This window comes from Ascaphus truei, chromosome 5, assembly GCF_040206685.1.
Source record: "Ascaphus truei isolate aAscTru1 chromosome 5, aAscTru1.hap1, whole genome shotgun sequence".
Taxonomy (NCBI): domain Eukaryota; kingdom Metazoa; phylum Chordata; class Amphibia; order Anura; family Ascaphidae; genus Ascaphus; species Ascaphus truei.
The window spans coordinates 278,692,721-278,715,429 of NC_134487.1; the positions used below are offsets into that span (position 1 = coordinate 278,692,721).

A 22,709-nucleotide genomic window follows, 5' to 3' on the forward strand; every position below is an offset into this window, starting at 1 on the left:
GCTAAGGTGATAAGGGGTTAGGGGACATTAGATTGTATTTTTGATTGTATTGTTTGTGGCAACGGAGGACATAGACGGTGATGAGGATGAGGACGGCCTTCATCGTGGCAGCCTGGCAGGGGTGAGTGCAAGATTTATTTATTTTATTTCTGCAGATGAATGTTTTATGTGTAATGGACAAATGCACTATTATATATTACCTGGCTAATACTAATTTGGACCATTAATGTACTGTGTTAGGGGGCGGCGGGAAGTGGGCTGTATTTATTTCAAAGTATTGCTTGTCTTGTTTTTTTGGCCACACGATTGGTACCGCAGGCCAGCGGGGACCCACAGACTCCCGCGAGGATCACCCGAGGGCCCCGGACTCCCGCGAGTATCATCCGGGGACACCCGCCGGCATGTTGTATTAATTGTGTGGTGAAAAAAATATAAACAATGATTTTTTTCATGGCTCCATTTCTTTTGCACAGACAAAAAAGGAAGCGCTCTAACTAAAGTGTCTAAACGTAAAATGTCTAATTCGGTGCAGCTTGAAAAAATAGAACTGTTCCCAATTCTTGGTTGTTTTGTATCTCAAAGATGATCAGCGGTGCCACATCATAAGGGAAGACAATAAGGGAAAGAAACACACAATAGTGAAGCAAGTTCACAAATCAGAGTGTGTACAACAAATGGTGAGATATGCACTTACAGTACATGCCAGTGCCTGCGTTCAGGCACATAATGGTTTCTTTACAGCTCCCCCACCTCAACGTTATTTAGGAAGGAATCCGAAGCTTGTTTTGTTGAAAAGGCCAACTTTTATGTATAAAATCAGGATACACTTACACAGGCAGTGTAAAAGCACATGGATAGACCAGTCCAAGACACTTTGAAATTCTCCCCGGTTCCCGCGACATCCACAGCCATACTGCGTCACTTCCGGTTTCATGGTGGTTACACAAGACTGGTCCCCCCCGGCAACCCTACACGTTTCGAAGGTATTCCTTCTTCGTCAGGGGTAAGTATAGTGTGTCTGTGTGTTCCCTCAACTTATATCTCTCTCTAGTGCTGCCATACAATTAACTTTAGCTGGTGCAACAATCTGGCGTGCTTTTAAAGTCTGATTCACTTATCACTGCTTAGTGAATCGTGCTGACTGGCAAAAAACGGAGCGTTTGCTGTTTTTTGCCCAATTGGACGTATTTTTTTTTCACATTTTTTTTTGCCTGAAAATATGCCTTTTACGGCCGATAAAGCACTGTTATCACTGCTTAGTGAATCGCGCAGCAGGCAGTATCGGTCTTAAAAGCCATTTATCGTACTTAAAAGCAGTTATCACTGCTTAGTGAATCGCTCCCTATAAATCCAGAGGGTTTAAATGTAGACATTGACATAGGGGGGACATATATCTTTTAAACATGATGGTCGTGCTATCACTTTTTTAGATTAATATTTTTTCTGTCAATTGGCATTTTGATTTGGGTGTGCGATCCATAATTCTGATTTATCAGTAATTAATAAAAAATAAAAAATAAGTTTTTTCTTCCACGTTATTCTAATAATTTGTAACATTGCCCCTTTGTTTTGACGTGCAGCAGAGATGAGACTTTTCTATGTTCACTTCCTGTACTGGGCATTATCTTTTATATTACCTGTTTATTACAAGTGGCATAGAATTAGTGTGCACCTGGGTTCAGGTTTGTTTCATTTATGGATTCTATGTAGGAATTCATGGTGAGATTATTAACACTCACATCATTTTAGGAATATGTTTTTTTTTTTGCCTGTACACCTGGGTAATACCTGTCTCATGATGCTAATGATGTGTATTTGTAGCTGTTTTTAACACCCTTTTTTCCTTTGCGCCATTTTTGTATATTTGATATTGGATCAAATAAATATTGATATTATTTTTACCTACAGTACACACTGCTGTGGGCCTTGCTATGTAGTGCAGGGGTGCCCAACAACAGTCCTCAATACCCCCCAAACAGGTTAGGGTTTCAGGATATCCCTGCTTCATCACAGGTGGCTCAATCAGTCCCTGCTTCAGCACAGGTGGCTCAATCACAAACTCAATCTTTGACTGAGCCACCTGTGCTGAAGCTGGGCTATCCTTAAAACCCGACCTGTTAAGGGGTCTTGGGGACTGGAGTTGGGGACCCTTGATATAGGGTGGTAACCACCCTATATTCGGGAGTTCTTCCTGGTAGATGATGGATTTATAGTTAACCGGTGCACCAGTACATATAACATTATTCCATAGAGATGAAGCTGTGTATAGGAACTGTCTTTATTTGATGCTTTCCTCTAATAATTATTCTAAGTATTTTTTAACCAGGGTTCCTAGGAGGTCTTGTGTTCCCCGGGCACCCCTAGCGGGTTCCCTTTAATTTTCTGGTCATTTGAAAATTGTATCAAATACAGAAGAATTTACAATGCATCTGATCTCAGAGTTGCTATTAGAGATGATTGGGGGTTCCTCAGAATTTCACTCAGGGGGGGTCATGCACTAAGCAGTGATAAGTGGGTTTTCTGGGTGCTATGCACAAAGCAGTGATAAGTGCTTTTAAGTGAGATACATGCCTTTATAGCGCGATACTGCCTGTTGTGAGATTCACAAAGCAGTGATAACAGTGCAATATCGTGCTATAATTGCATTTTTCCCACTTAAAAGCACTTATCACTGCTTTGTGAATCTCATAGCAGACAGTATCACGCTATAAAGGCATTTATCTCACTTAAAATACTTATCACTGCTTAGTGCATAACCCCCAGGGTTCCTTAACCAAAAAAAGGTTAGAAACCACTGTCCCAAATGTACAAGAAAGCAATATCAATCATTCAAAATAATTTTCTTTCTCAGCGGAAAACAAGGAGATTTTATTTGTAAGCAATGCCTATAGTTTTGTATTTCCATCTTCATTCAGAAAATACATTTTGAAGAGGGAAAAAACAGAAGTAAACTAGCTTTAAAAATTGTACTGCAAGTTCCTCTTATATTGGGTCTTTCGACTGAAATTCTGAAGTGTGGTATAGGTCACTACCACTAGAGGGAGATAGCACAAAGCGTTTGGTCCCATTGTTTGCCAAGGACTGGCAGACACTTTAGCCGCATGAGCTCTGAGATGGGAAGATACCCGGTGATTGAAACCAGACAAGACAAGTCATTCACTTTCCCATGGGCTCCAACACGAGCCGTTTCATAAATAACTAGCAGCCTCAGCTCTTAAGGGCCCAGGCGTTTGAAAATAGCACAGACTTATTCCTAGGATGTTTTTTTGGAGATGTATCAGAAACAAAAAGTGACTTTTCTGCGAAAATGTAAAACCCCAAAAATGTCAGCTTGTCGGGAACAGACTTTTCCAGCTGGCATAGGAATTTGTGACTTTGTTTTTCTATCTAAACCTTATTTTTATTTTTTTAATCCCTGCAGATTTATATAAACATCTTAAAAATAAATCGTCCTCGCGTTCTGACATTAAAATCCAAAGAAATATGTGTTTAAGAAGAAAAGTATTCGGACGATTAAAAACTCAGCTCACATTACTGTTCAGCAAGGTTCATCTGCACTGACAGCAAGAATCAGAGAGAAAATGTGCCTTTGGTTGCAATGCTGTCCTGGTTCAATTGTGCAAATATATTAAGAAATAAGCCAGAAAGATAAACATTTTGCAATTTCAATTTTTTTTCTATGAAATTGCCTAAATCATGAAAGCTTCTTTCAGATATTTTTTTTTTCAAGTATTCATGAAATGATTGAATTTTGCAATTAAAAAAAGGATGGTAACTTGTGGTGAGCAGTGTCCACAATTTGGCAAAAGTCCTCTAACTCAAAGGAGAAAAGGTCCTCTCTAATAAAGGTATTGATGCTTCTTCATTTTGGGGGGTTTGTCACTTTTGTGACTTGCACTATCCCCCTGCGCAGCAAGGCCCAAACCCTCGCTAAACCAACACTGCGCGTCATTTCCCCGCCTTCCCGCTCAACAAACGCTGAGCCAACAGCGGCTCCTCCCACCTCTGCTCAACTAACAACGTCGAGGGCCCCAGATAGTGGCTGGGAACCTGGACCCTTTTCATCCTGCCGGCCGTAATCCGGAGCTCAGATAAACAGACATCTAGGCTCTCTGGAACCCCAGTACTGGACTACATACTGTATATGTATTAACTCTAGTCCAGGGTAACAGGACTTTCCTTGTTACACTGGGTTTTGCTGTCCTTATCTCTTTCTTTAGCCCTTATTATTGGTGCTCAGATGGTGATAAGACATGGATGAATATTATCATTGCAATTTAGCAAACAACTTACTATCGCCCTAAAAACAAAGGAACATTTTCATACTTTCAACATCTGATTTGAAGATAATTGCATTTCTTTTTTTTTAATAACACGGGTCACTGCCATTAGTTACATTTAGCTGTAACAGTACTGTGCTTTAAACACAATTTTTATTTTATTTTAAATACATTCGGGCCTATGCACTAAGCGTTCATAAGCCACTTATCGCCCAAAATGCCGACTCCGATTCAGTTTTTTTCCAGTGCAATTAAGCATCAAGGTGCCAACTCAATTCACTCTTTTGCATGTTACATCTACATATAAAAAGATTTCTATCACTCAAAAGTAACCATGCGATTCGCAATACAACATCTCATCTAATAGTACACAATACATTGCCCAATTAATCCACTACAGCTGTATGTAAAGGTTTCCTATACCCACCAAGTATGTTACACAGGGAATATAATGATGGGATATGGGATAAGTGCAGAGACAGAAGTACTGTAATGAGTGGAGACAGTAGTTCCTGTCCTGGGGATCTTACAGCTTAATACCCATGTGGAGAGACAAGCAGTAGATGGTCACATCACTCCGGCAGTAACATGATAGGAGGGCAGAGCTCCTGAGGAGTGTGCATGTGTCACATCCCGCAGTGCCCGAGACCTACAACCAGGAGTCACCCAAACCGAAGCAGCCAATGGCAGACCCAGCCCACAGACTGCCAAAACCTGAACCCAAACACCAACCCCAATGCAGGGACTGGATAATCAATGCAAACAGCTACAGCCTGGGAGATTGCATCACACAGCGAGCTTATTCCTGTGCTGCCTTCTTCCTCCGCTCCCGTGGTCCTCTTCTGCCACCTCCGCCTGCCGTTCTCCTCGGCTGCCCACCTCCACCGAAGCTAGGTAGGTGAGAGGAGGGGGGTGAGAACAGAAGGTGGTGGGTGAGAAGAGAAGGGTGAGAGGCAGCATACGCCATTAGGGGGGCCAGCCCGTTTCTTGTCTGGCGAGTATCATTTGTCGAGCCATGCTAATGAGCATGTCTAAAGGTTCTGCCAGTGCTGTAGCTGTACTATTGTATTATTTGAAGTGTTGTTGTATTGCTGTTATTTATGTAACTCCTGTAACTTGTCCTGGGTTAGTGATTTGTGTTCATAAACTAAAATACCTGTTAGAAATCTGTCATAAATCCCCAGTCTCATGCAAACGTACTACAGATGTAGCAAGGCGTTATGTTTTCGTGACCTAGCTAAACCATGTGCAATTCCTCAGAATTTCTTTGCATGTCGACCCATGGCTGCCAAATTGAGTTTTGCAGCTGACGCAGTGATGATAGGTGATGCGAGTGTATCTTTAACCAAAATTCAATGCACAGTATTCTGTGGCTATTGCTACTGTATAATGATATACATTTTATACTGTTCTGTGTAATGTAACCCACCGCTTATTCCCATACACTCTTTCAATGCTAACAAACTTCAGATAACAGACACAGGCAGTCTTTATAAATTATGAAATATTTATTAAAAGTAAATTAGAGAAATATGAAAAATTTGGAAAAATAAAAACTTTGGGAAAATAATACAATCTTCTTCCACCAACATGTTCTTTGCTTGTCTTTTTTACAGTCTGACCTGTAAGATAACAGAGAATATGTTGCATTAAATAAACGGTGCTGCTCTCTCGATACATTGGTACGCATGCGCGCTTTGAGTAAACGGTATGGAACGCATATGCTCGCCACTGGGCATCCTGATTTTCTAATGCTCCTCCCCTGCTGAGGAAGCGACTTATTCAGTAGCAGAACATGTTAAGGACTTTATAGGATTCATAGTGCTTAGCTGGAGACATCCATTCAGCCATGAATTTTTTTTCATTTTTCTGTTTATTTGTTTCCATATTTTTATGGTACCCTTATTGTATTGTATTGTATGTCTTTATTTATATAGCGCCATTAATGTACATAGCGCTTCACAGTAGTAATACATGTGGTAATCGAATAAATAACAGATAATATAAATAACAGATCATGGGAATAAGTGCTTTAGACAAACATAACATTAAGGAAGAGGAGTCCCTGCCCCGAGGAGCTTACAATCTAATTGGTAAGTAGGGAGAACGTACAGAGACAGGAGGAGGGAGTTCTGGTAAGTGCGTCTGCAGGGGGCCAAGCTTTATGTATCATGTGTTCAGAATGTTCACAGTGCTATTCGTATGCTTCTTTAAGCAAGTGGGTCTTAAGGTGGGTCTTAAAGGTGGATAAAGAGGGTGCTAGTCGGGTACTGAGGGGAAGGGCATTCCAGAGGTGTGGGGCAGTCAGTGAAAAAGGTTTAAGGCGGGAGAGGGCTTTAGATAAAAAGGGGGTAGAAAGAAGACATCCTTGAGCAGAACGCAAGAGTCGGGGTGGTGCATAGCGAGAAATTAGGGCTGAGATGTAAGGAGGGGCAGAAGAGTGTAAAGCTTTAAAAGTGAGGAGAAGAATGGAGTGTGAGATGCGGGATTTGATTGGAAGCCAGGAGAGGGATTTCTGGAGGGGAGATGCTGAGACAGATCTAGGAAATAGTAGAGTGATTCTGGCAGCAGCATTTAGGATAGATTGTAGGGGAGACAGGTGAGAGGCAGGAAGGCCGGACAGCAGGAGGTTACAGTAATCAAGACGGAAGAGAATGAGGGCCTGAGTCAGAGTTTTAGCAGTCGAGCAATAGAGGAAAGGGCGTATCTTTGTTATATTGTGGAGGAAAAAGCGACAAGTTTTAGAAATGTTTTGAATGTGAGGGGCGAATGTGAGAGAGGAGTCGAGTGTGACCCCTAGGCAGCGCGCTTGGGCTACTGGGTGGATGATCGTAGTTCCAACAGTAATGTGGAAGGAGGTAGTAGGGCCAGGTTTGGGAGGAAGTATGAGGAGCTCTGTTTTAGCCATGTTGAGTTTAAGGCGACGGAGGGCCATCCAGGATGATATAGCAGAGAGACATTCAGAAACTTTGGTCTGTATAGCAGGTGTAAGGTCAGGTGTTGAAAAGTATATTTGTGTGTCGTCAGCATAGAGGTGATATTTAAACCCAAAAGATGTTATTAGGTCACCTGGAGAGTGTGTACAGAGAAAAGAGAAGAGGTCCCAGGACAGGACTTATTAATAATGTCTTGCATTGAACCGTATAATTGTCTAATTTCATACCCATTAGTATCTTTTTCTTCATCCTCAAACAGTTCTCATCTTTTTTCTCTGTCATCCTCCCACGTTCCCTTTTTTGCGTTTGTTTTTTTTATTCAGTTCTCTTTTTTTTTTTATCTTCACTTGCTTCAAGATTTTTCCTTTATGTTTTTTCTCCTTCCCCCCCCCCCCCTCTTCTTTATTAGTTCTCTCATACTTCTCCATTGCCTCCTTTTCTTCTTCCCTTCCTCCCTCTCTCCACCTCTTCCTGAATTTCCAGAGAATCCATCTTCAGGGTTTCTAAAGTATAACATTATACTTGTATAGTTACATAAAGTATACTGTATAGTTATTTATACTTTATAGTTACATTATCATCCTAAAGTATAACATTCTATTAGTTACATTATCCTAAAGTATAACATTCTATCAGTTACATTATCCTAAAGTATAACATTCTATCAGTTACATTATCCTCCTAAAGAATAACATTCTGTCAGAACGTTACACTTTGGGGATAATGTAACTAATAGAATGTTATACTTTAGGATGATAATGTAACTATAAAGTATAAATAACTATATAGAAACTGAGGGCTGCGCAAACTTTAATGTAACTGACAGAATGTTATACTTTAGGATAATGTAACTGATAGAATGTTATACTTTAGGATAATGTAACTGATAGAATGTTATACTTTAGGAGGATACTGTAACTATCAGTTACACTATCCTCATCAAGTATAACATTCTGTCAGTTACATTATCCTCCTAAAGTATATAACATTCTGTCAGTTCTCATAAAGTGTAACATTCTAACAGTTACATCAGGGGTGCGCAAACTGCGGGACGCAACATTGTCTGGGGTGGAGGCGCCGCACTTAGAGGCCCTGTGCTCTTCCTCAAAGCATTTATATAAAATGCCGGGGGAGCGCGTGAGGCCTCTGTGTGTCATTTACCATGTGTCCGGCGGCATCTGATGACATGTCGCCATGGTAACGTGGGGTCACATGACATCACGACGTGACGTCAGAAAATGCTCAAGACAAGGTAAGTGGCGGGGGGGGACGAGAGCAGGCAGGGGGGGCGCAGACAAAAAAGTTTGCACAGCCCTGAGTTACATGATCCTCCTAAAGTATAACATTCTATCAATTACATTATCCCCCTACTGCTCCATATAACCTCTACCTATAACTCCTCCCACTGCTCCATATAACCGCTCCCTATAACTCCTCCTACTGCTCCATATAACCTCTCCCTATAACTCCTCCTACTGCTCCATATAACCTCTACCTATAACTCCTCCCACTGCTCCATATAACCGCTCCCTATAACTCCTCCTACTGCTCCATATAACCTCTCCCTATAACTCCTCCTACTGCTCCATATAACCTCTTCCTATAACTCCTCCTACTGCTCCATATAACATCTCCCTATAACTCCTCCTTCTGCTCCATATAACCTCTCCCTATAACTCCTCCATATAACCTCTCCCTATAACTCCTCCTACTGCTCCATATAACCTCTCCCTATAACTCCTCCTACTGCTCCATATAACCTCTCCCTATAACTCCTCCTACTGCTCCATATAACCTCTCCCTAAACCCCTATTGCTCCATATAACCTCTCCCTATAACTCCTCCTCCTGCTCCATATAACCTCTCCCTATAACTCCTCCTATTGCTCCATATAACCTCTCCCTATAACTCCTCCTATTACTCCATTGAACAGCTCCACCTGTTCATCTATATAACCTCACCCTATAAATCATCCTATTAATCCATATAACTCCTCCCTATATATTCTCCTGATGCTCCCTATATATTCTCCTGTTGCTCACTATAACTGCATGTACAACTCCTCCTATTGGATTTAACCGTTCCTTCTAACTCTTCCCCAAATCCCAAACTGACACAAAATATGAGCAAATGACCCTAATATATGGGGTTTTATTGACCCAGGATTAACATCTCTATTTTAGGGTCAGTTGAACTGTAAAATACATCATACAGTATTTATGTTACCTCTTGGCATGGCTGGGACATAAACATTCTCTGTGTCCTCTTGTTTAATTTGTGTTCCCACCAACTCCTCCAGAACCTTCAGAAATTCCTTTTCTTATTTTCATGCTTAAAATAGTAAAACTGATTAAAAGTATGGCATCAACAAGAATTTACAGCAAACCCCCGGCCCCAGAGTATAGGCAGAGTTTGTATGGTGCAATAAGAGGAGTTATAGGGCGTGGTTATATGGCGCAATAGGAGGAGTTCTATAGGGCAGGGATTTGGTATAACAGGAAAAGTTATAGGGAGGAGTTATATGGGACAATTGGAGGAGTTATATGGGACAATTGGAGGAGTTATATGGGACAATTGGAGGAGTTATATGGAACAATTGGAGGAGTTATATGGGACAATTGGAGGAGTTAGGCTGACATTAGTGGGAGCGCCTCTTCCCCGAGCGATGGGTGAACTCAGCTTCCAGCGGGTGCGGAGGCGATGAAGAGGCGTGGCGGACGCGTCACCAGGCTGGTTCGCCCTCATTGGCTGAACCGCTTACGTGACGCGGCCGCCGCACGAAAATACAAAATAGTTTGTCGTTTAAAAAAAACAAAAAAACGGCGCAGTCGCTCTGCATCGCTAGCACGCACTATGGGTGGCCTCATAGGGAATCGGACTGCTGTTCAGGGTGCGAGCGCCATCGCACGGACTATAATCTCAGCCTTGTAGGGAGCTGTTATACCCAGTAGGGGGTGGTATAGAAAACCACCTTGTTTTGGCGGGAAAGATCAACGCGTTCTTTGCCTTGCATCAGTGGTCCACCTGCTCCAAGTGACGCGCAAGGTATAAGTGAATCGGTCGCAGCTGGAGATATTCTCTCTCTCCCCCTCTCTCCACCAATCTTACTCTGCCGTCCCCCCCCCGCCAGTCTCACTGGTCCACACCAGGCTCTCTCCCTCCTCCCCCCGTCTTACTCCCCCTCCCCACACCAGTCTAATTTCCCCCTCCCATTCTTCCTCCCACCTTTCAGTCTCTCCCATTCCCCCCACCAGTCTCTCGCATTCCCCCCTGCCTCCCACGGGCTCTCTCAATCCCCCCTCCAGTCTCTCTCACTCCCTCCTCCCCCCACCAGTCTATCTAAGTCCCCCTCCCAGTCTCCCTCCCCCCCACCATCTCACTTCCCCCCTCCCCCCACTGGGCTCTCACTCCCCCCCCCGCCAGTCTTACTCCTCCCTCCAATTCTCCCTCCCCGAGTCTCTCACCCCCGTTGCCCACCAGTCTCTCTCACTCCCCCCTTCCATTCCCAGGTCTCTCTCCCATGCGCCCCACCACTCTCACTCTCCCCTCCCCCACCAGTCTCTCTAACGCCCCCTCCCATTCTTCCTCCCCCTCTAATTCTCCCTTACTCCCCCAGCACTCTCTCACTCCCCCTGCACGCACCAGTCTCTCTCACTCCCCCCCCTCACCAGTCTAATAGTAAGTAATTAAAACATGTATAATAATAATTAGTACTATTAGTAAAATATGTATTATAATAATAATAATCTGTAGTACTAATCAGTAGCACTCTTAGTAATAGTAAGGAAGTAAATCATGTATTATAATGATAGCAATAATAGTGTAGTGTAACTAGACAAACTGTATGTGTGTGTGTGTGTTGTGTGTGTGCGTGCGTGTGATATATATACAGTGTTCGACAAATCACCCAAAAATCTACTCGCCCAACCAAAAAATCTACTCGCCACCTAGTCCCGCCCCCAAACCCGCCCTAGTCCCACCCCCAGGCCCACTTAAAAAAAAAATGAATAAATTCATAGTAAGAACAACATTCGTTTTTGACATTAGTTTATTTATTGTATTACATTATACTACAATTAGTCCTTGTTACGTGTGTGTGTAAATGTTCCTGAACCCCATAACCAGTGCCTGGACACCCCCGCGTCACAAAATCTAAAGCAGCAATCCCGCCTGGGATCTTACCTGATCCGCAGTCCCTCAATGTCCAGGTACCCGCATTCCCGCAATGTTATACATTGGAGGGGGGTGTTCCCTACCTGTCTTCTGGGTTAGGGGGGATTCCGATGCCTTCCGTGTGAAGCTTGAGTCAGAGCTGGAATAAAGCAGTGTAGGTTATTTCGGTGTAGTATAGGGCAGTTAAGATATATATATATATATATATAGGGTAAATAAGAGATCCAGAGTGTGAGAGAGAGACAGAGAGAGAGACACACACACACACACAGCGGCACACACACACACACACACACACAGAGACACACAGAGAGAGAGAGAGACACACACAGAGAGAGAGAGACAGAGAGAGAGACACAGAGAGAGAGAGAGAGAGACACACAGAGAGAGAGACACACAGAGAGAGAGAGACAGAGAGAGAGAGAGACACACAGAGAGAGAGACACACAGAGAGAGAGACACACAGAGAGAGAGAGAGACACACACACAGAGAGAGAGAGAGAGAGAGAGACAGAGAGACACACAGAGAGAGAGAGAGAGAGAGAGAGAGAGAGAGAGACACACACACACACACAGAGAGACACACAGAGAGAGAGACACACACACACACAGAGAGACACACAGAGAGAGAGAGACACACACACAGAGAAAGAGAGACACACAGAGAAACAGAGAGAAAATGAGGGAGACACAGAGAGATAGAGAGAACACACACACAGAGAGAGTGCGACAGAGCAACAGGGAGAGTGCGACAGGGAAAGGGTGAGGGCGACAGGGAAAGGGTGAAGGCGACAGGTAAAGGGCGAGGGTGGGACAGGGAGAGGGTGACACAGGGAGAGGGTGAGAGGGTGACACACTCACAGACACACCCTCACAGACACACACAAACTCACAGACTCTCTCACACAGACACACAAACACTCACTCACACAAACACATACACTCAGACTCAAACACACACACAGACACTCACGCTAACAGATACACAGACACACCCACACACAAACTCACTCACACAAACATTCTCAAACACACAGACACACACAGACACACACAGACACACACAGACACACCCACACACAAACACTCACGTGGCAACTTGCAAGCCGTGCGTGCGCATAGGCTGCAGCCAGGAGGGGAGTCAGGGGGAGGTCAGGCAGCCAGACATTAGTAGGGGTCGGCATTAGTTACGGGGGGATCGGGGCCAACGGGATATCGGTTCCCTGCCGCACGGCCACACCAACCTCCCCGATGGGAAACGTGGCCGGGAACTCCACGTGCCCCCCCCCCCTCCAGCGCATGCGCGCGCTCCCCCCTCCCTCTACCTCCCGCCCAGACTGCTTCCCTTCTTCCCAGCTCCTATTACCCTGCCCGCGCGGGTGCCAAAGGAGCGTGGGACGGAGGGGAAGCGATAGTCAGCAGCCGCGGTGACCCCCCCCCAGCAATGGTCAGCAGCCGCGGGACCCCTCCCAGCAATGGGCAGCAGCCGCGGGGACCCCCCCCCAGCAATGGGGACACCCTCCCCCCCAGCAATGGTCAGCAGCCACGGGACCCCCCCCCCCAGCAATGGTCAGCAGCCGCGGGACCCCCCCCCCAGCAATGGGACCCCCCCCCAGCCTACATCCCGCCCCGGGCAGCAAGCCGGCCCTCTTCCTCGTGTCAGGCCAATCAGGGAAGGGGATTACTTATTTATTTATTATGGGGGAAAAAAAATTGGCGCGAGCAGGAGAGTTCATAGAGCCGCAGCAGCGGCCTAAATCCACTCGCCAGCGGCCTAAATCCACATGCCATGGGCGCGTGGTTATCATTAATTGTCGAACACTGTATATATATATATATACAGTGGTCGACAAATGACCAAAAAATCTACTCGCCGAACAAAAAAATCTACTCGCCACCTAGTACCACACGTGTGCTGTTTGGGCCAATAGGAGCTTGCCACGATGTTAAATCCACTCGCCCGGGGCGTGCAAATGTATAGGTTTGTCGAACACTGTATATATATATATATATATATATATATATATATATATAGTTGCTTACTCAGTATATAATTGATGAAATGTGTGTGTGATAATAGGGAGATAAGAGGATAATGATCAGAGGGAAGAAAGTATGTATCTTTATCAGTGTACCTTTATTTGTGTTTCATGAGCACTTGCAACATTAATTATGTACATATAATTTAGAGATTAATATAAAAAAAAGCCCTACAAGTGGGATAAATGAAAAAAGAAAAAGTGCGCTCCCATAAAAATGAAAAAATTATTAGGTCACATTAAAAAACAGAGGCATGTAACCCACCTATGTGTTTCACCCCGAAGTGCTTTATCAGGGTGCTCCCCCCCGAACTTTGTACCTATAATTTAACATGATGCCCTCCATACTAATACTAAGAAGAGATGCGACACATGTCAGGACATGAATAATCACATACCAACATACAGTACTGATGTATCGGACAGTATCGCGCCTGTCACTGTACCCCGCGGCAGCACCCAACATCGTGTGATTACCTTGCAAAATGGCGCAAAGTTACTGGAAGCTCCATGTGTTTCGGTGGAACCTCAGCAAACTGCGCACTTAACGCTGCGCCAGCGGCAACGCAGCATTGTGTGTTAACAAATCCTGTAACATTTGCGAGATTTGTGTGTCGCGAATGCATTTCAGGTAACCAGGTGCGATCACGGAAAGTGGCTTTTAGCTGCTGGCTGTTTCGGGCCGAGGTAGGTGATTATTGTTCGGATTAGGGTTTAAGGCTTGGGGGGGAAGGGGTTAAGTTTTTTAGGGCAAGGGGGTTACCTGCCATTGACTTGAATGGCAGTTATTACCATTCAAGTTCTGATTCCTATTACTGCAATTTTAAGAACCACCAAGCATGCAGTTATCTCAATCAGTTACTATATATCCTTAAATCTGTCTTACCTCTTAGGAATCTCAATATACTGCAGCCTCGCAACATAAAATATCCAAGATGTCTACGTCTTAACTCCTGTGAAAAAAAAATAAGGATTTATTTATATTTTTTTCTCTCAATTTTTGTACAGTTCCTTGATGTTTAATATGTGAGGCTACATTATAAAAAAGGGCGCCCAGTGAATTGGGGAATTAAATTCTGATTAAATTCACATTTTGAGCACTAGGGGGACACATCACGATGTAAAAATGTACTTACAAAATATTATAATGGAGCTAAAGCTGGAGATTATGGCAGACACGTTTTATTTGCTTGTGTCTGTAAAGTGTATGAAAGAGACTTAAGTTCTTTGTGATGTATTGCTAGTCTTTCTGGCTTCCAATTACTCTGGAATAGCACAAAATGATCCATCTCCCCTTCACCTGATATTTTAAATAATTAACAGTGATTATGTGTTAATAAGTTGACTTCAGAGAGTAACATGCATCAGTTATTGTATTTAGATTGTCTTTCGCATTGCTCCTATAGTGTACAGCAAGGCCCCGCTTCTCGGCGATCCGCCGATACCGACATGGGGGTCGCCATGTCTGCGCATAACGGGCCGGTCCGATGTCGCGCATGTGCAGAACGGGCCGGTCCAGGGTCACGCATGCGCAGAATGTTGGGTTTTGCCGATGTTGCGCATGCGTAGAAAGGCGCATTGCCGGTCGGCGCATGCGCACATAACGAAAATTGCCGGTTCCGCTTTCCGGCGATTTTCACGTTGCGGCGGGTCCTTAGAACGGAACCCGCCGCATGACTGTGGCCCTCCTGTACTTTGTTTGAGATATTTGAGGTAACATTATAACAGGTAAGCCTCCATCTTGTGTCTTTTACATAGAAGACATACTAACGAAATTCTAAGTTCAGTGGCGGATTTCCCATTAGGCCCGGGCCTAGGATGTAAAAATTTATATTTGGCGCCCGCTCTCGGGCCTGATGAGAAGGCAGTTACATGTGGCGGGCGCCTCCTTGCTGCCGCCCCTAGTCATTCCGAATCGCGGCGTCAGATAATGCCGCAGACGTCACTAACGTAATGTCGCACGGTGTCCCGCTAGCATGGCGACGTGACGTCGCGTTACCATGGCAACGCAACGTGACATCACATTAGTGACGCTGAGATTCGGAAGCAGGGCGGCCGCAAGGAGGCCGCTGCCACATGTAAGTGCTTACGGGCGCTGGCTAAGTTCTTTATAATAGAACTTCATTTTGTTCCATTTATTGCAATAAAATAGCTCTCACATCTTTGACTCACTGGCAGTAACAGAAACCAGATCACACTACCTTTGGTTACCTGGTTGAATTGATTAGGAGCATATTATCAGTAGATTTGAATTTCTTCTTTTGCCATGTGCCTTTTTCCACTGCTAACTTCAAGTTTAAACAATACTTAGGCATTTTAAACCACACTCTGGACTTTAAAGGGTTTGTAGGAGAAAGAAAAAACAGATTGGTTGTGATACACATAAACTATTTATATATTTATACTAGCTGAGAGACCCGGCGTTGCCCGGGATGTAAATGCGTAATAGGTAGTATTATTTATAAATGGTGGAACAATAGGTGACTATTTGTTGGAAAGGTTGGATAATAATGTTGAAAAGAAAGATGGAAGAAAATGTAATACGATGTTGTATAAAAATGGTTTATTGTAAACACACCACACACAGTACAATGTATATTTTGGTGACATAAGTGATGTGAAAATGTGAGGCGTGTGTCCTGCTAGGGTGTGAGCGTGTGTGAGGCGGCAGGTGGGTGTTCAGTACGGGTGGCGCATGGGTAGTGAGTGCTGGCTGTGGGTCGGGGTCCTGCTAGGGTGTGAGGCGGCGGGTGTGTGGCGAGTGCGGGTGACAGCTGGTCAGTGATATTGTTGCGTAGGGGCAGGATGCAGCAGGTGTGTGTCGAGTGTGTGGGGTGGGTGAGAGGCGGCGGGTGTGTGTCGAGTGGCGGGTGTCTGTTGAGTGCGTGCGGCGCCTGTGTGGCGCAGGGGTGTGAGCGGTGGGCGGGTGAAAGGCAGAGGCGGGAGGGCGGACGAAAGGCATTGAAGGAGGGGAGGTGAGGTCGGAGGGGTGGTGGGGGGTGGTGAGGGGAGGTGAAGGGGGGCGGAGGGGAGGTGAGGATGGGTGGTGAGGGGGGGGATGGTGAGGGGAGGTGAAGGGGGGGCGGAGGGGAGGTGAAGGGGAGGTGAAGGGGGGGCGGAGGGGAGGTGAAGGGGGCGGAGGGGAGGTGAAGGGGGGGCGGAGGGGAGGTGAAGGGGGGCGGAGGGGAGGTGAAGGGTGGGCGGAGGGGAGGTGAAGGGGGGGCGGAGGGGAGGTGAAGGGGGGGCGGAGGGGAGGTGAAGGCGGAGCGGAGGGGAGGTGGAGAGGGTAGGTGGGAAGGGTGGAGGTGGGGGGCTGGGGGGGAGGTGAAGGGGGGAGGGGCGAGGTGAAGGGGGGGAGGGGGGAGGTGAAGGGGGGGTGAGGGGAGGTGAAGGGGGGGTGGAGGGGAGGTGAAGGGGGGGTGGTAAGGGGGGGGAGGTGGTGGGAAGGTGGGAAGGGGGGGAGGTGGTGGTAAGGTGGGAAGGGGGGGGGAGGTGGTGGGGAGATGGGAGGTTGTAAGGGGGGAGTGAAGGTGGGGGTGAAGGGGGGTGGGGGTGGGGGTGGAGGTGAAGGGGGCGGTGAATGTGGGGGTGGAGGGGGGGGTGAAGGTGGGTGTGGAGGGGGGGGGGGTGAAGGTGGGTGTGGAGGGGGGGGGGTGGAGGGGGGGAGGTGAAGGTAGGGGTGGAGGGGAGGTGAAGCGGGGGTGAAGCGGGGGTGGAGGGGAGGTGAAGCGGGGGTGGAGGGGAGGTGAAGCGGGGGTGGAGGGGAGGTGAAGCGGGGTGGAGGGGAGGTGAAGCGGGGGTGGAGGGGAGGTGAAAGGGGGGTGGAGGGGAGGTGAAGCGGGGGTGGAGGGGAGGTGAAGCGGGGGTGGAGGGGAGGTGAAGCGGGGGTGGAGGGGAGGTGAAGCGGGGTGGAGGGGAGGTGAAGCGGGGGTGGAGGGGAGGTGAAAGGGGGGTGGAGGGGAGGTGAAGGGGTGGTGGAGGGGAGGTGAAGGGGGGGTGGAGGGGAGGTGAAGGGGGGGGTGGAGGGGAGGTGAAGGGGGGTGGAGGGGAGGTGAAGGGGGGGAGGTGGAGGGGAGGTGAAGGGGGGGGGGTGGAGGGGAGGTGAAGGGTGGGGGTGGAGGGGAGGTGAAGGGGAGGGGTGGAGGGTAGGTGAAGGGGAGGTGAAGGGGGGGTTGAGGGGAGGTGAAGGGGGGGGTGGAGGGGAGGTGAAGGGGGGGGTGAAGGGAAGGTGAAGGGGGGGTGAAGGGGAGGTGAAGGGGGAGGGTGGAGGGGAGGTTAAGGGGGGGGTGGAGGGGGGTTAAGGGGGGGTGGAGGGGAGGTTAAGGGGGGGGTGGAGGGGAGATTAAGGGGGGGGTGGAGGGGAGGTTAAGGGGGGGGTGGAGGGGAGGTGAAGTGGAGGGGAAGTGGAGTGAGGGGAGGTGAAGGCCGCTCACTCACCCGTTCGGCAGCTCCCACGTGGATCTGAGGCGGGAGGCAGCGTGTTGTGGCCGCTCCCCCGCTGTGTCCCTGGCGCGCGCTCGCTCACTCCGCTCCCCCGCTGACTGTAGCGGCGCCGGGGAGGGGGGGGGGTGGAGGGGAAGTGAGTGAGGGAAGGTGTGAGGGGAGGTGAAGGCCGCTCACTCACCCGTCCGGCAGCTCCCTCGCCCGTCCGGCAGCTCCCTCGCCCGTCCGGTAGCTCCCTCGCCCGTCCGGCAGCTCCCTCACCCGTCCGGCAGCTCCCACGTGGAGGGGGGGGTGAAAGCGCGGGAAACAGGGAGAGACGGAGAAAGAGACGGAGCCTCCGGGACCGGTGGGGAAGAGAGCGGTGATGTGCTGCTAACACTGTGAGCGCCGTGTGTGTGAGGGGGGGTTGTGTGTGTTTAGTGATGTGTGTGTGTGTTTGTGTGTGTGTGTGTGTGTGTGTTTAGTGATGTGTGTGTGTGTGTGTGTGTGTGTGTGTGTGTGTGTGTGTGTGTGTGTGTGTGTATAGTGATGTGTGTGTGTGTGTATAGTGATGTGTGTGTGTGTGTGTGTGTATAGTGATGTGTGTGTGTGTGTGTGTGTGTGTGTGTATAGTGATGTGTGTGTGTGTGTGTATAGTGATGTGTGTGTGTGTGTGTATAGTGATGTGTGTGTGTGTGTGTGTGTGTGTATAGTGATGTGTGTGTGTGTGTGTATAGTGATGTGTGTATAGTGATGTGTGTGTGTGTGTGTGTGTGTGTGTGTGTGTGTGTGTGTGTGTGTGTGTGTGTGTGTGTGTGTGTGTGTGTATAGTGGTGTGTGTGTGTGTGTGTGTATAGTGGTGTGTGTGTGTGTGTGTGTGTATAGTGATGTGTGTATAGTGATGTGTGTGTGTATAGTGATGTGTGTGTGTGTGTGTGTATAGTGGTGTGTGTGTGTGTATAGTGGTGTGTGTGTGTGTATAGTGGTGTGTGTGTGTGTATAGTGGTGTGTGTGTGTGTGTGTGTGTGTGTGTGTGTGTGTGTGTGTGTGTGTGTGTGTGTGTGTGTGTGTGTGTGTGTGTGTGTGTGTGTGTGTGTGTGTGTGTGTGTGTGTGTGTGCGCGCGCGCGCCCTTCACTCCGCCTCAGGCCAATGAGAGGTGTGCGTGGGCGGGCGGCCCAAGGGAGCAATCTCATTGGCCTGGCCCAAGGTCCAATGAGATTGCCGCTAGGGACACGGGGAGGGACACAGGGAGACACATACAGACCCGGACACATAGGACACTTTCAGAAATATATAGTAGATACACTATCCCCCACCCCCCCCCCAAAATGCACACACACTAGCCCCTCTCCCCCAAATACATATACACACTTCCATTGGTGGCTGCGGGGGGCCCTGACCAGCGCTGGTCGGGACTGGGCATCTCCCCAGCTGCTGGCCTGCCTCCTGCACTGTCCCACGCCGGGCCGCTCTGTCACGTTGGGCACTTCCGCTCCCCTACAGTACATTCCCCAACTCCCTGCGATCCCCCCAAACAACTGCTTCGAGTACAGAGATACCGAAGAGGTTAAAAAGGTGCTTACCACCTAATGGCCTGATAGAGGATCCCTCGTTGACCACGACATATAAAAATTATATTTGTAAGAAAACCATACAGTGGGAAGCTAAGGCTGCGTCCATAGAAGGACAAGCAGCGCTGAGGCGTGCGGACGCTCCGCGCTGAGCCCCTGCATCCTCAATGAGGATGCCTTGAGAGGGGGCTCACGCGAGCGTCCGCAGGCGTGCGGAGGCTTTGGAGTTTTCAGCCGAGCACCAAGCTGTTTTTCAGCGCGCTGTCGGCTGAAAACATCCAATCAGCCTTAAGCAGCGTCAACGTCACGGCGCCGTGACATTGACGTCAGTGCGTCGCTGGCGATTGGCCCTGCGACGTCACTGCCCCGCCTCCAACCACCTCCTCCCGGCTCCCTTCGCGCACGCTGGCTCGCCTGCAAGTCCGTGGAATCGCGCTGACTTAAGCAGGCGAGCCTCAGCGTTAGCGCGCCTCCGCTCTCCCCACACCTCTATGGCCCCGGCCTAAGTCATGAACAAGGCTGATATCTCCTAAGGCAGGGATGGTCAACAGTGCTTCATTGTGATCTATATAACCTCTCCCTATCAATCTTCCTACTGCTTCTTATAACTCATCCCCATATATTCTCCTATTGCTCAATATAAGTTCTCCTTGCAACTGCTCCTATTGCTCTGTATAGCTGTACCCTATACCTCCTCCTATTGCTCTGTATAGCTGCACCTTATACCTCCTCCTATTGCTCTCTATTACCACTCCTAATAACTCCTATTGTTCCATATAACCGCTCCCTATAACTCCTCCTATTGATCCATATAACCCATCCCTATAACTCTTTCTATTCCTCCATATAACTGAGAGTGAGAGGGGGAAGAGAGGGTGTAAGAGTGAGAAGGGGGAGAGAAATACATGGAGAGAGGGGAGGGGAGAGAAATACACGGAGAGGGGGGGGAGAGAAATACATGGAGAGAGGGGGGGGGAGAGAGAAATACATGGAGAGAGGAGGGGGGAGAGAAATACATGGAGAGAGGGGGGGAGAGAAATACATGGAGAGAGGGGGGGGAGAGAAATACATGGAGAGAGGGGGGGGAGAGAAATACATGGAGAGAGGGGGGGGAGAGAAATACATGGAGAGAGGGGGGGAGAGAAATACATGGAGAGAGGAGGGGGAGAGAAATACATGGAGAGAGGGGGGGAGAGAAATACATGGAGAGAGGGGGAGGGAGAGAAATACATGGAGAGAGGGGGGGGGGAGAAATACATGGAGAGAGGGGGGAGAAATACATGGAGAGAGGGGGGGGGAAATACATGGAATGGGGGGGAGAGAAATACATGGAGAGGGGGGGGGGAAGAAATACACGGAGAGGGGGTTAGGGAGAGAAATACATGGAGAGGAGGGGGGAGAGAAATACATGGAGAGAGGGGGGGGAAGAGAAATAGAGGAGGGGGCTTGCAAGACCACCAACACAGGGGGGCGTCCAAACTGTAGTCCTGGTCCCGGTAAATCTGTTGGCGGCCCTGAATAGGAGATATAGGGAATGGTTATATGTGGAGAGTGGTTATATGTGGTAATAGAAGGGGTTATAGGGAGTAAAGAGATGAAGTCCTTGATGAAGGACAAACAAATCATATATAGTTTGTGCAATCTAATTTTTTGTATATTGTAGTAGAAAAGTTAAAGGATTAAAAACTAGCTAATGAATGTACTTTAAAAAGAATGCCCATGGAAAGAAATACAGTTTTCCTAGAGCAGCATAGTAGTTAGGGAGAACGGAAAAATATTTTAAACACATGTAACACCCCTATCCCCGCAGCTGCAGAAGACAGGGTGTACACATATGCAGTCCCTCCTTGCACTGCACACAGGGTTTCTACTGTACCTGCTTCAGCGCAGTGTAGCCAGTTTCACCTTTGTCTCAGGGCTTCTCCAGTGGATCCAGGCCAAGGCTGTAGTGAGGAGTAGAATAAGTAGAAAAGGGCGCCAGGAACTTTTAAACCAGGATGCTTGCTTTTATTGTCTGCGGGATCAGCATAGACAGGACAGGCTTTCAGTATCCATCTCATGCAGCAGTTCCCCCTTTGCCTGCAGTTCCTCCCAGGACCCAACTTAACCCTGGATAGGAATGGAGTAGGCTCAGCCCCAGGTCCCTACTTAAACCTGGCTATAGCCCTGCTCCCTGCAGCATAGGAACCTCCATGCCTGCACTAACACCTTGAACAGGATCTCCACAGAACTAACTCTCTAGGGTGGGTCCCCACCTCTTATAGCCAGAGGGTGTAAACCTTTCCCTTCTTGGGCAAAACATGCTGTTTCAAAGGCCTCACCCCATCAGTCACATGACCTACTAGAACGTTCCTAGCTTGGAGTCATGCCTGGTGCCTGGGATCTGCAACATTGTAGCCTATGTCTGGGACTGCTCACAGCCTACACATACTATGTTCTGTGGGCAGTCATATTGATGGGACTTTGTTCTATATTGTGGTGAAACTCACCCCTGCATCTTTCTGCTGCTGCACTACAAATTATTTACCAGTAAGTAAGGATAGAGGCTTGTAGCCTAATACATATATCTTTTATTCATCTAAGAGGTCTGTGTTTGTCTTTGTTTTTGTTTTTTACATATATTTGGAGGTTCCCTGGCAGAACATTGGGGGCTGAGAAACCAAGCTCTCTGAAGACAACATATTTGGACTTCTTCAACCCAAACTGTCTGACAAACCCCACTGACATTGCAAATGCATTCAATGATTACTTTGTGGGGTGTGCCACTAACTTATTAGCGAAACGCAGCACAAACCCCAAACATGAATCTCATCCTGGTAGTATCCCTACAGTCCCACCCCCTCCCAACACTGCCTACAATTTTCAATTTAGCCCAGTATCTGAAGAGGAGATTACACAAGCGCTCCTCAAACTAAAACTAAGCTGCCAATGTGGACCCGACTTACTACAATCTAGGTTCCTACGACATGGTGCCCCAGCCATTGCCAAACCAATTGCGTCCATAGTCAACTCTATCCTGTCTGCAGGCCATATCCCTAAGACCTGGAAAACTGCCAGAGTTGTCCCAATCTTCAAAAGTGGGGACAAAAACACTGTCTCAAACTACAGGCCAATCTCACTTCTCCCAATTCTATCCAAAGTTATGGAAAAATGTGTCCACTCCCAATTAAGCGATTTCTACACCAAGACACATTTCCCTAGCCAATTCCAGTCTGGGTTTCGTCGCAAACACTCCACCGTAACTACCCTGCTAAAAGTTTGCAATGAAATCCAGTGTGGAATGGAAC

General features: G+C 47.6%; 1 long non-coding RNA gene across 1 annotated transcript; it reads right to left on the reverse strand.

The window, feature by feature from the left end:
• Positions 1–5,839: 5,839 nt before the first annotated feature.
• On the reverse strand, positions 5,840–21,736 carry LOC142496003 (uncharacterized). The gene is made up of 5 exons (XR_012801882.1): positions 21,299–21,736; positions 20,885–20,936; positions 9,443–9,547; positions 7,444–7,719; positions 5,840–5,902 (listed from the first exon to the last, which is right to left on the reverse strand). It is a non-coding gene; the product is annotated as an uncharacterized LOC142496003 (long non-coding RNA).
• Positions 21,737–22,709: the final 973 nt, after the last annotated feature.